Source organism: Crocodylus siamensis, chromosome 6, assembly GCF_052110815.1.
Source record: "Crocodylus siamensis isolate JL-2025a chromosome 6, ASM5211081v1, whole genome shotgun sequence".
NCBI lineage: Eukaryota > Metazoa > Chordata > Crocodylia > Crocodylidae > Crocodylus > Crocodylus siamensis.
Window position 1 is genome coordinate 38,057,911 of NC_143400.1, and position 12,284 is coordinate 38,070,194.

The window sequence follows — 12,284 nt, forward strand, 5'->3', positions numbered from 1 at the left end:
TCCTGCCCTACCCAAAAGGTTCAAAGCAGCTTACAAAAAACAAAGAGCCTACCGAGAGGAGGCCCCAGGGGCTTAGATGGTCCTCAGCATGCAGGTCCAGAGCGCAAAACACTACATTTTACCTAGAAACTCTGCAGAGGTGAATGCCCCTATGCTTGCATGTAACAAATATAAATGAAAGCATGCTCAGGCTCTTTGCAGGACAACTGGAGATGGGCATTTTTCTCCTAGCAAGTCCTTTACATCTCGGTATGACAAAGGCCTGCTGCCTACAGGCAGTCATTTTGTATGTGAGGGTGGAGAGCAAATCACCTTCCCTTTTAGCTGATGAGTAATTACAGTTTCTGTTATGTTTTCTCTTGTTCTTTCCTGCAAAGGAGAAGAGTCTGTCTGGCTTTTACTAGAGGCCTTTGAGGAAGACAGGAGATGCATGCAGTGTTTTTTTTTTGAAATGTCACCGGGTGTCATTCTCCTGTGGGGTGCTGCAGGATGAGTCTTGGAGGTGGAGGCCTGGAGCGTGAGAGAGCTCAGCTGAAACGATTTAAACTTTCACGTCCATTGAACCGGACGGACACTTGCTCTCAACAGAACTGGGTGAGTGAAAACACTAGACAACTGGGTTTGATTTTACAAAAAAGGGTGAGTTTCAGGGTCTTTTTATCCACACAATTCAGGTGCCCAGCAGTGGTGCAGATGGAGAAAAGGATCCCACAGACCAGTAAGAATTCCTCTTTCACCTGAAAACAGGCAAGTTATAGAATTGCAAGGTGTGCAATGCAAAATGGCTTTTAAGTCATGCCTGCCATTCTGCCACTTGTACAAGGTCACTCCCTTCACTACATTTTCCCCAGCATTTTGTGTTGTTCAGTTTGAATTAGTGGAAACACTGGGAATGTGAAACAGCGGCTCATACAAACAGATTCAAGGTATTTCTAGTTAGCAGGATCTTTTTGCGACAAGAAGTCACTCATTTTCTTTCTGGTCAAGGAGAGACTTGAACAATCCCGAGCAATCTCGCAATTTTGGTTGTCATTTTCCTGGCGTTGGCCTGGATAGTTCATAGGAATGTTGTGTGTCGATTGTAAATTCCTCCAGATGGTAGCATTGCTGTACTGGAGCCCACTTAACAGACTCAGACATGCACAGATAACAAGACTTACAATAGAAAACATGAGGAAAACAAGCACATACTAAACACAAGCTGTGGTGGGGATACAATCCCTTATACTTCAGGGCTTAAACTAACCCTGAGCTAAACAGGATGAAGAATCAACTTCTTTGAGAACAGTTCTTGGTGCATTTGTATGCCTATTTCATGTGTATGACATGTCGCCTCTGTGCCTAGTCTGTGGAAGCCATGAATATCACACATCTGACCTGTAGGAGCTAGGCCATTACTTCAAACTGGAGGTTGACCATTTTTAAGTCTGGTGGATATTAGTCTGCCCTTTGGTCATGGCCAAAATGTTCAGTCCTCTCATGTCAATCTCCCTCTGAATGGGGAGGAATTTCACTCGGAAAGTGCCATGGTTGATGCAACTCATTTCATTGATAAACCTTTTTTGTGGGGAGGGGAAGGGAGAGAGAAAGGAGAGGTGGCAATTTGCATAAATCAATCCAACACACTGTCTTGGAGGTGCTATATCAAATGAAGGCAATTTGCACGCCTCTATCTCATAACTTGTTACAATAAAGATTTGAAATCCATACAACAGGGCGTTAATAAAAATGCTTGCATTTTTCTGTGGAGAGTTCATGTTCCAAAAAACATTTATTCATCCAATTGACACTAATAGCTCCTTTGGAAGCATTACAGATGATTATGTAAACATCATTCCAGAGTAATTTTAAACGCATCTTATTTATCCAATAGACTATAACAGTTCCTTCAAAGACAAGAATTTCCTTCAGCAAAAATCTGTAAGGGATTGGGTTGACACCTCATTCTGTTTATATTTGTCTTGTTGCACTGAATTCTTCGGTAAGAAAAGCCACCCTATATGATACCAGGTGCATATTATTATACTTCCTGCTTAGTATTTTTTCCCATTGAAGGCCAAACCACCACTGAAATGAGCTTTATGCTGGTAGTCTGATCAGGGAGGTCATGGATTGATTTGATCAGCAGAATAAATTGTTCTTGCCCCATACCAGAGCAGGGTTAAAGCACAGCAGCATGGGGAAAGCTTGTACCACTTGTTATGTACCGTCTGTCCATAAACCAAGGACTTCTCGATGCAAGATGTGCAGGTCAATATTCCTGCTGGAACCCAGTCATTTCCCTGAGCTCTGCATGTAGTTATTACTGAAGAACTCAACAAGGGGTGCTCAGAGAAATGCTACGTCTATTGGCCACCGCACTTCAAGAAAAACATGGTAAATTAAAAAGAGTCCAACAGAAAGCAACAAAAATGTTTCGTGGTCTAGAAAACATGACTTACAAGATAAAGTTAGAAGAACTGAGACTGCTTAGTTTGGAGAGGAGAAGGGCAATATGGTTTTCAAATACCTGAAATGTGGTGACAATGAAGATGGAGCTAGACTCTGGGCTCTGTGGCTGCATGGGATAGGACAAGACATAGTAGTCTTAATTAAACTGCAACAGGGAAAATTTAATGTATATTGGTAAGAAATGTATCATGAGGGTGGTTAAGCCCTGAAAAAAATTGCTAGAGAAGTTATGGAATCGTGATTTTTGGAAGTTTTTAAAAGCAGGTTAATCCAATAAATACTTGTCTGAAATGGTTTTAGTAGGCACGGGCCTGCCTAAAGCAAGGGTGTGGCCTACATGGCTTCTCAAGATCCCCTCCAGCCCTATTTTTCCTTGATTCTTTGATTTTGTGAATACATGTGGCCCATGTGCAAAGAGCTTAAAAATATGAAGTATCCCTTTGGTCTCTAATTTCAATTTGTTATACAGCAAGTGGTTTGTAAGCTTCAAAGGCAGAGTTCTGCTTCCTGAATAGACCATGAGAATGAAGACAATGGACCTGTCACTGCTACCATTGACATCAAAAGGCAATTTACCATTAATCAAAGGTGAGCAGAATACCACACTATTTCCCAATGAAAGGGAGCAGTATAAGCTCTGAGACTTGCCATGTGGATTCTCTGCCTCCTTGTAAGCTACTGTATGTTTCTTTTAACTAGACCTGCTTGAGCCTTTTGAAAACCACAGCAATTTTCACAAAGTAATGTGTCCTGTCCCACTCAGAAAATTAGCATTCATCTGGTAGTTTCAGTGGCTTACACCATTTATATGCTCTCTCCGCCCCCATTTCCAAAATACTTTTGTGGCATGCTGATGGAAATTAGCTGCATTGCTTCACCTTTTAATGGCTACATTTCAATGCTGGATCAAATGACCCATGTACTCTGACATGTCTTTTTACTACTTGGCCAGTGCCTCTAATCCCTGCATCTGCTCATTCACCTCTCACCTAAGTTTAACAGCACTTTAAATCCTGGCTACATGACAGATTTGATAGTCTAGGTTAGATTTTGGATACTTTCTTCACACAATTTGCCTAGAAAGGCAAACAAGTTCTCCTGCAACTCAATCTGCAAAGTGGCTTATCTTACTGCAGCATAAAGAATGGGCATAGGGTATACCCCTAGAAGTCCAAGAGACACGCAAAGGAGGGCAGCAATAGTGAGGACACTGGCTTTGCAATTCATAACTGATTTAGGCTATCTTGCATTCTCAGTCATAGAGTGCTGATCACTCAGACTACCTATGCAGTGAATACACAGGCATGGACTGTCTGATTCTTCCCTATCCTGTGCAAGGTAGCTGCTGAGAAACTATTTTCCCCTCTGGTGAGACTTTTCAAGATTTCAAAATATTTTTCTGTCCTGAGTTGAGATGAAAAGTTGAAGTTGTTAAAATGTTCATGAACCAACAATAGAAAAAACCCCCCATCAGATGAGGTCAAGCAAAACATATTTTGATGATATTCAAATGTTTAATTTAGACTCATCTTTTTAAGGATTTTTTTTACCTCTTTGAATATAAAGTAACTGAATATTCAAAATAAAATAGTTTTGAACCTCAAAACATTTCATTCTGGAGAAGGCAAAATAAGGGATTTTTGACAACTGCAAAACCTTTTTCCAGAACTGTTTCACATGAAGGAATTTATCAAAGCTGGCTTTTTTTCCCCAAACAGTTTTTGCTTTTGCTGCATTCAGCATTTTCTTCTGATAAGTCCTTGCCAACTCTACACTCATGCAGGCCTATAAAATGGGATAGTTCTAATTTATTAGTTTTACACTGGCTTTGCATATGTAAAAGATGGCACAAGAAACAAAGCAATGGAGCTTGGCCTATGAACCCTCTGCAAGGAAGGAGTCACAGTAACAGGAGTGATCTGATCCTCCAGTACCCTGTGCCTTCTGTAGTCATTTACCTGGATACGTTTTTGGTGTAAAATAGTACCAGTCTCATCTGATAGCATTCTACACCTACTTTGAACCTGTGGAAATGACAGTACGCAGATTCAGCAGGAAACAGAACTGGGTTCAATTCTTCTCCTCGCTATTCTGTTCTTGCAAGTAACTCATTGCAGTAGGGAGCCATGTGGCAAAGGAAGCAAGGGATCTGTCTGCCCGGCTGCAAAAAAATCCCTCCACCCACAGCTGGTCAAATAGCTACGTGCTGTCCTAGGTTCCGAATATGTGCAACTATTCCTGTATATACGACCCACGCTGCCAAAATTCTATCACTTGGAATATTATTACTTAAGTCATTTGATTAATCCAGGATCTGAGCAGTATTTGTTCACCGCATGTGATTATTATCTAGTTTGCTTGATTCTTTGTTTCTTGTCAAATATTATTCCTGCTTTAAAGGGTAATAAACATAAAGGCAAATATCTCACCTTTTCCCTCTTGAAGTTTCATTAAGCCATGTATTTACCTTGGATGACAAGATACAGCATACAGCATGAAAGGTTTTCCGGGCACACCTGCAACTTTCTGTCTTATTCTGCTGCAACTGTCAACACAGAGAATGAAAACCAATTCATTTATTCACAAGGCACAGCAGATTTAATTTCTTTGAAAGGATGGAGGATCAGCCTGTAGAGCAACAAAATGGCACACGGCACCAGATTCAGTTCCCGACACACTCATATAAATTGGTAATGACTCTATCCAATATTCAGGCTCACCATAGACGCACAGAGTAGGTGCCACAATGAAGATGTTGTTAAAGCTTTCCTGGAAAGAAGATGAAAATAATTTCAAGCCCAAATCCCCTAATAGTTTTTCACCACAGGCCCCTGGAACTCAGTCTGGTCCCAAAATCTTAAGAGCACAGTTGGACACATTTTCAAAGCAGTCTTTGTTTCATCCTTATTTGACTCTTACCATGGTCGTTGCCTCTTGCCTTCTGCAAAAGGCAATGACCTTGCCTTCGCCTCTGGGGAAAAAGGTCCTTGAGTATTTCTACAATACCTTTGGTCTATGCCTGAAAATACAGCTGTAAAGCATACAGCATCAGTTGGCTTCTTTTCTGGGCATGCAAACTCCCCAAAATAAGGTAATACCACCACTATAGAGTAACACAGAGTGCGTTTCCCATACCACACTTAGGCCTGACTGTAGCACTGTCAAGCACGCTGTCTCCGTGCAAAGTTTTGGGTGAACTGTTTAGTCCTTCTGAGTGACAGTGCCAGTTAGCCCATTCTCAGTGGCCATACTGCATTTGGTGTAGGAGGCAGAATGGCTCAGGTAGCAGAGAATGAGCAAGGGCACAGCTGCTGGGAATGGTCTGTATACCAGATACACATGGACTTAGGGTCTCTGCCTCAGTATGCTGGTTGACAAGTGCTATGCCACCTCTGATGCCTCATTTCTGGCATTCGGTGTGCATGGAGTGGGAGTAATTGGGCAGGACCAGGTTCTTGGTAGTGTTCCTGTGCATGGCATAAAGGCAATTTGGACAAGCTGGTGGGGAATTTATCTGATCTGGTCTGATCCTAAGGATTTTAGCCCAAGGACAGGATAATTTCCTGGGCAGAAGACCAGCACAAAAAAATGTTATACCTTATTAACATCCTCAAGATAGGCTTCAGGAGGACATTAAGTGCACACATGCCCAGTAGAAGGACCCTGTGGAGGGGTGAGTGTCATCCTTGGATAATGGAGATTTTCTGGCAAAGTAACCTACCTTTGGCTTTATTTTTCAACTTGCTCTGGTTTCCAGATCCCTGTAGTCACTGTAATCAAACCTCAAAATTAGCACCATCTGAGACTCAACAGAGAGAATACCAGTGACTGAATAACCTATGCATTAATTCCTAGAGAGGTACCCTCCAGAGTACTGGTAGGCAACTATGTGCATGCGTGCCTCTGGGGGTATGTGTGTGGGTGTATGCACACGTGTGTGTGAAAAACTTACATGCTGTATCTGTTTGGTGGACAAGCAGAAGACTGTACTCTGTATTTGCTTCCACCAATTTTACCCTACTTTAACTGCATTGACTTCAGAGCAGAGTTACTGGTGAACAGTTGGCAAATCTTGCTTGCTTGTATTCAGGGCTCAAACCAGACTCAGTTGGAGACCCAGATTTTTTTTTTTTTTTACAGTCCTAGTAATGTTTTTCAGAATTGCAAAACCCATTAAAGTCCCTAACTCAGTGATAAGGAGGAGAACCTTGAAAGTGTTAATTGACTGGAGTCTACCTGAATTCTCGGACAAGCTGAAGCAATAACTTTGCTGGGGTAATGTGTCCCATTGATCCCTAAAGGGGATTGATACAGGTGCGCAGTGATGACCATTGAAACGTATCACTCTTTGCTCTCTCTTCCTTCTAGCCAGAAGTTTTATTAATTACCCAAATGCCTCCAACCATCACAAGCTCAAGATTTGGTCCTAAAAGTCTATTCAGTGCGTCTGGTGGGAGAAAATGAGAAATTAGATTCACCTGCTCTGTAAAACCATCAGTTTCAGTTAACTAAAAGGCAGAATTACTTTGGTTTACCATCCACTGTGAAACATGTCTGTTCACGGCATTTTGCTGGCATCCCAGGGGGCATGATTTTGCTGTGGTGGGTTTTTTATGCGTTCTGCAAGTTTCCAGCAGCTGTAAAGAAGGCCACTTGTACTTGTCTTGAGAAATGCTCAGAGAAAAAGAGAGAGAGGCATGTCTCAATCAGTTATTCCACGTACAGCCCAGATGAGGAGTAATTGAATCTTTAATCTCTTCTGTTTAAATTTCTTTCTTGTATCTTAGTTTAAAAACTCTCCTTTCCCCTGATCTTTTGAACAAGTTTCATGCTGAAGAGTTTGCTGATCAATGCCTCCAGGCCTGCCTTGCAAATGAGATGAACAGGCTCCTGGTGAAAGAGGTTTTAGTAGATAAATACTGCAGTAATTCCTCCTTTCACCAGAACAAATACAGGACAAGGAGGTTTGATGTAGTGTCAATACCCAGCAAAAGGCCAGTCAGCAGGGAGGGAAGGAATCCTGTTAGCTTGCCAAATAATGGTGGAGGTCTCTGGAGATACGTTTGTGAATGGAAAGACCATCTGTAGCAGTACTGGAGAGGGGAGAAAGTTCCTGGAGTGGGGTCGAAATCTCTTGCTGATCTCTAGCTCTGGGCAGAAGCTGAATGCTTGTAGGGGTCAGGAAGGGAATTAACTCTCATGAGGAAGTAATATACATGACATTAAGATTTCCTTGTCTCTGTACTACAGCATAAAACATCAGCTATTTCCAGAGGCAGGACACGGGACTAAACCATGTAAGGGTCTGATTTTGTATATTCATTTTTTATTATCATTTGTTTCCCTCTAGCACTTACCCAGCCCAGTCTTGGACCACAACGCCACTGGGTTAAAAATTCCAACCCAAACTTAAATGGCTTCTCAGGTTAGTATGGTTCAGGCTCTTTAGTTTCTAGCATGCAAGGGAACTAGGTGGCTATCATCATGTCTGGTCCAGTTGAAACAACAGGGTACCCATTTCCATCAGGGTTAGCTTCAGGGGGGCCTTCATCATAAGTCCAGAGCAAGTCTTGGACTCCTGTCTCTAGAGTAATAACAAGATGCTGTACCCTCTCTACCACCACACTCCTCCTCATTGGGCTAAGCTTGGTCTAAGCACTGAAACAAAGCATAGTCTCCGTCAGATACAGCTGACAATATAAGGGCGAAACAAAAGCCAACGTGAAGTTGGACAGATGGATAGTGGAGTGTAAAGAAAGAATAGCAGATATTGGACTAGATACCCCAGTGATATGACCTGATGTGGCAGAGAGGTACTACAGAGAAGAGGCCACCATAAGAAGAGAGGCAGGAGACCAGAGAAAATCATTCAGTGGGACTTGGGTATCTAACTACTTTCGGCTCTCGGTCACAAAGCACTTGAGAGAGACATAGTTACCTATTTTAACTGCGTTATTCAAAGTCAGGGCCCGGTTCTGCAAGATACCAAGAATCAGAGCAGGACTGGCTCTGAAGTTATGTGCGAGATGGCTTTGGTTGAAGAGTAGCGACACACAGAGGAATTATCTCATTATCTCACGTTGTTGCCTGCTGCTTGTATTAGTATATTAGATGATCTGTAACAAATTAGATAAAAAGAAAAGTCTCTTAGATTTGAAAGGGCATTAGCAAAGACAGGTTAGCATCATTACCTCCGAATGTGCATGGGGAAGTGAGCACAATAAAAGTGAAAATGGCTTGTCCAAGGTCTCACAGAAAGCTAGTAGCAGAGTCAGGAGTACTGATTTCCAGCCCAGTCTCCTTACTAGGCCATGCTGCTTTCCTTGTGTACTGGTAAGCAGCAAAGGACTAGTTTCTGCCTTGTTTCTTCCTGCCCTGCCTCTCCATGCCATCCTACCAGCTTATTTCTTTAAATTTAAATGAAGATCAGTCGTGCTACTTTGGCCATTGACTGATTCTGTCCAAGAAGTTGTTTTTGTGCTGTGTACATTGCCAGCTCTGGTGTCTGACAAAATACAGAAATATGCCTGTCTGAGAAAGTGGGGGGGTTGGGAAATCTTCACCTGCAATGAACTCCCCTGCTCGGTGCTGTCTTTAATTTGTTTCTGAGTCTGCTAACTGGTATTCCCACAACAAAGGTATTGGAGCTGCCTTGTGTCAAGTCTGTGCAGATATAGATAAGATGCCTCAAAACCACCCTGAAAATTCTCCAATTTGCCTTGAGCTCTACTTCTAACCATGTTAATGCCTTCAGCATGTGTGTAATGGCTCATGACATCAAAATACTGTCGTACAGGAATTAACTAATTGAGTGAGTTAGATCCAAGTTTCAGGAGGGCTGTGCTGTGCTCTGCCTCTAACAACATTCACGAGATTATTTCAGTTCCAGCCACAATCGTCACAATTCCCCAATTCCCCCATGTACTATTGCTGGGTTTTTTCCATAGAGTTTGCCTCGTATCCCTTCTCTTCCATGGTGTTGGGTAACTCCTCTCCCCTCTGCTTCCTCACCTGGGTTTTGCTGATGTAACAGATAGGATGGTTTGGCCCAGCAGCTGAGAAGCTTTCAGAGCAAAACCCTGTCATACCTACCAAGTCCTCTACCTCCCTGTAACTCAGGCGTCGTTTGGACTGCAGCTGACATTCATTCCCTGTCATCTGCCAGGATGTCTTGTTCTCTGGCCCTTCATGTACGAATGGTCAGGGCAGGTTTCTGTGTGCACCGCAGAACTGAAGAATAAAGACCATCAGCTCTGAAAACCTAAGCCTCTCCCTTCTGGCAGAGGACCATATCCAAGGTAAGGTGCCCCAAAAGGAACTAAGATTGGTCTGTAGCTGGTTAACTAATTCAGGCCTACGGTTTGGTTATTTCCCACTGAAGCCACGGAGGAGAGAGCAACATGAAGATCCTGATATGCTGTTTCTTGGAGATCTTCCCAGAAATGACTGGAGATGCAAATGAAGGACTTCATTCTGCTTGCTTTGAAGCGGTGGGGAGAAAATTGAGCAGGCAAAGAGTTTCTAGTTTAACTGAATTTCTTTAATCAAACAACTCAGTTTGCCTATTAGCTTGCCTACAAAAACAGAGTGATGTTTAAGCATGTTCAGAGACAAGGCAATGTATTGAAGACTCAAACTTGCTTCCTTTGAAATCCATGGGAAGTGGGGAATAAGGTTTAACATTTTTATGTTTTCAAGGCCTCTACAGTCATTAACTTGAGGACCCATCCTGATAATTAATAATTGAAGACAAATGATAATGAACCACAAATGTTATGAGATAACAGGTGGAAAGGGGGCCTAAGAAGTATTTGTGTAGAATTCAAAGGGAGCAGCAAGTAGAGAGCCTGTAAAGTTTAAAATAATAAGCAATACCTTTGCCTGAATGGTACTGGGTGTTGCTTCTCAGCCACTCTGGATGGCAAAGATTTATAAGCCTTAATCCACTGCCTAAACCTAGTGGCTGTGAACAGCATGAACATTTGAACTGAGAAACAGGTGACTAGTACGTGCCAGAAACTCTATTTCAACATGGAGATTCATCTTTGAAATGAGGATTCCACATTCCCCATGCCTTGTACGTGGCAACACCTAGGAGAAAACAAATAAGATGCATGTTGGCCTGGATCCCAGCAGCTTCAGCATTCTAAGTCTCTCAAAAGGATTAATATTATCTTGCTGGCAAAAGAGCCTGGTTATCTCACATTCTGTTTGTTTCAAATCCAGCTAGAAAAAAAAATCACTTGAAGGGGAGAAGTCTAAGCATTGTTTGCTGCAGTGAAGTACAGCACTTGCTAGAATTAGGAGTTCCTCCTTCTGAAGTGTGATCATCACACATAATGACTACTTATGAGGAGCTGGGAGTCGGGGACTCCTGGGTTCAGTCTCCGGAGCTGCGTGACCTTGATTACATCTCTGAGTCTGATTACCAGTTTCACCCCTTTCTTTTTAGACCACTGTCTGCTTCCCAAGCGCTGGAGCTGGAACGGAGCCGCATGTCTTGTTCCCAGTGTAACCTAAGACGGCCTCAAGGCAGCTGTAATTTGTGTTCTGTTTCCCAAGGGCAGTAAGATGTAGACAATACCAAGATGCAGTGTGGTAAACGCTGGCCTGGCCTACACTCGAACACTTAGCCATGGCTGGGGAAAGAACTAATGGCAGCATCTTTATGTTAACGCCACAGTGGCTGTGAAGGTCCCTTCTTCCAGTGATGACTACAGGTAGCCCTTGATGGCTTCCTTTTGAAGCGCTGAAATCCTCAGATGAAGGAAAGTGTTATGGTAACCCTTATGGTTGTTGTGCAGAACTAGGCAAAACTAGATATGCCCTCTATGCCAAGAGCTCTGGCTCCTGTCTCATTAAATGTTGGGGGCTGGACTCAATGGTCTTCCGAGGTCCCTTCCAGCCCTAATGTCTATGAAATGGCTCTGTGGGGAAATTAACTAATATAGTTAGAGAGGAATCATTATTTAGGTATATCTAGGCCAGTCAGTGCCCCTACCCAGCAAGCCCATCAGCCGTAATTTTTCCCTAAGGGAAGTACCAAAAAGCCCTTGTTGTCCCCACCTAAACTTAGTATGTAGAGAAGCTCACACTCACCCCTTCATGGCCTGTTTCTGTTGTGGTAGTGGGAGAACTCGGTAGTGGGAAAGCACTGAGGCATATTTTGCCTTTCTGCTAAGTGTTTCTACAATCTTCCTGAGTCTTAGTACTTTCTGAAGTCAGCAGTATTTCTGGAGAAGAGACCAGAGGAGAACAATGAGAAGGAAATTATGTTACCTTGTACTTCTGCACAGTGTGATGCAGCTGGGTACAGCAGGGTGTTAAACAAAGTACATGCAAACTATGTTGCGGAGGATAATCTTGAGGTTAAACAGTGCTCTAGTGCTCAAGAGTCTGGCTTTTAGATACCAGCACTGCCACAGGCTTCCTGTGTGACAATTAGCAAGTCACTTAACTTTTCTGAAGTATGCACACTCTTCGGAGCATTTGGCATTTCCAAATAAAGTCTAGTGTCTGTAAACTGTTGCCAAGCATTGTAAGCCAGACCTCCTGAGTCTTAAAATACATGAGGAGCAGTTTCCCAGGAACTGTGTTGTGTCTGGTTTGATTAATCACCACTGCGAATTCAGCTCCTTTCACTTTGGATCCAACAATCAGGTAGCCATGACTTTGGAAATGCCTAACCCATCTACAAACATGCCTTCCTGAGGTGCCTGTACACAATCTTTTATAGTCATAGAAGCAGATTTTTCCAAGCACGATATGTAAGTCCACAGTTTTGGTTACTGTGCAGCCACAGATGAGGCCAGATTAACAAAAGCGTTCAGCAT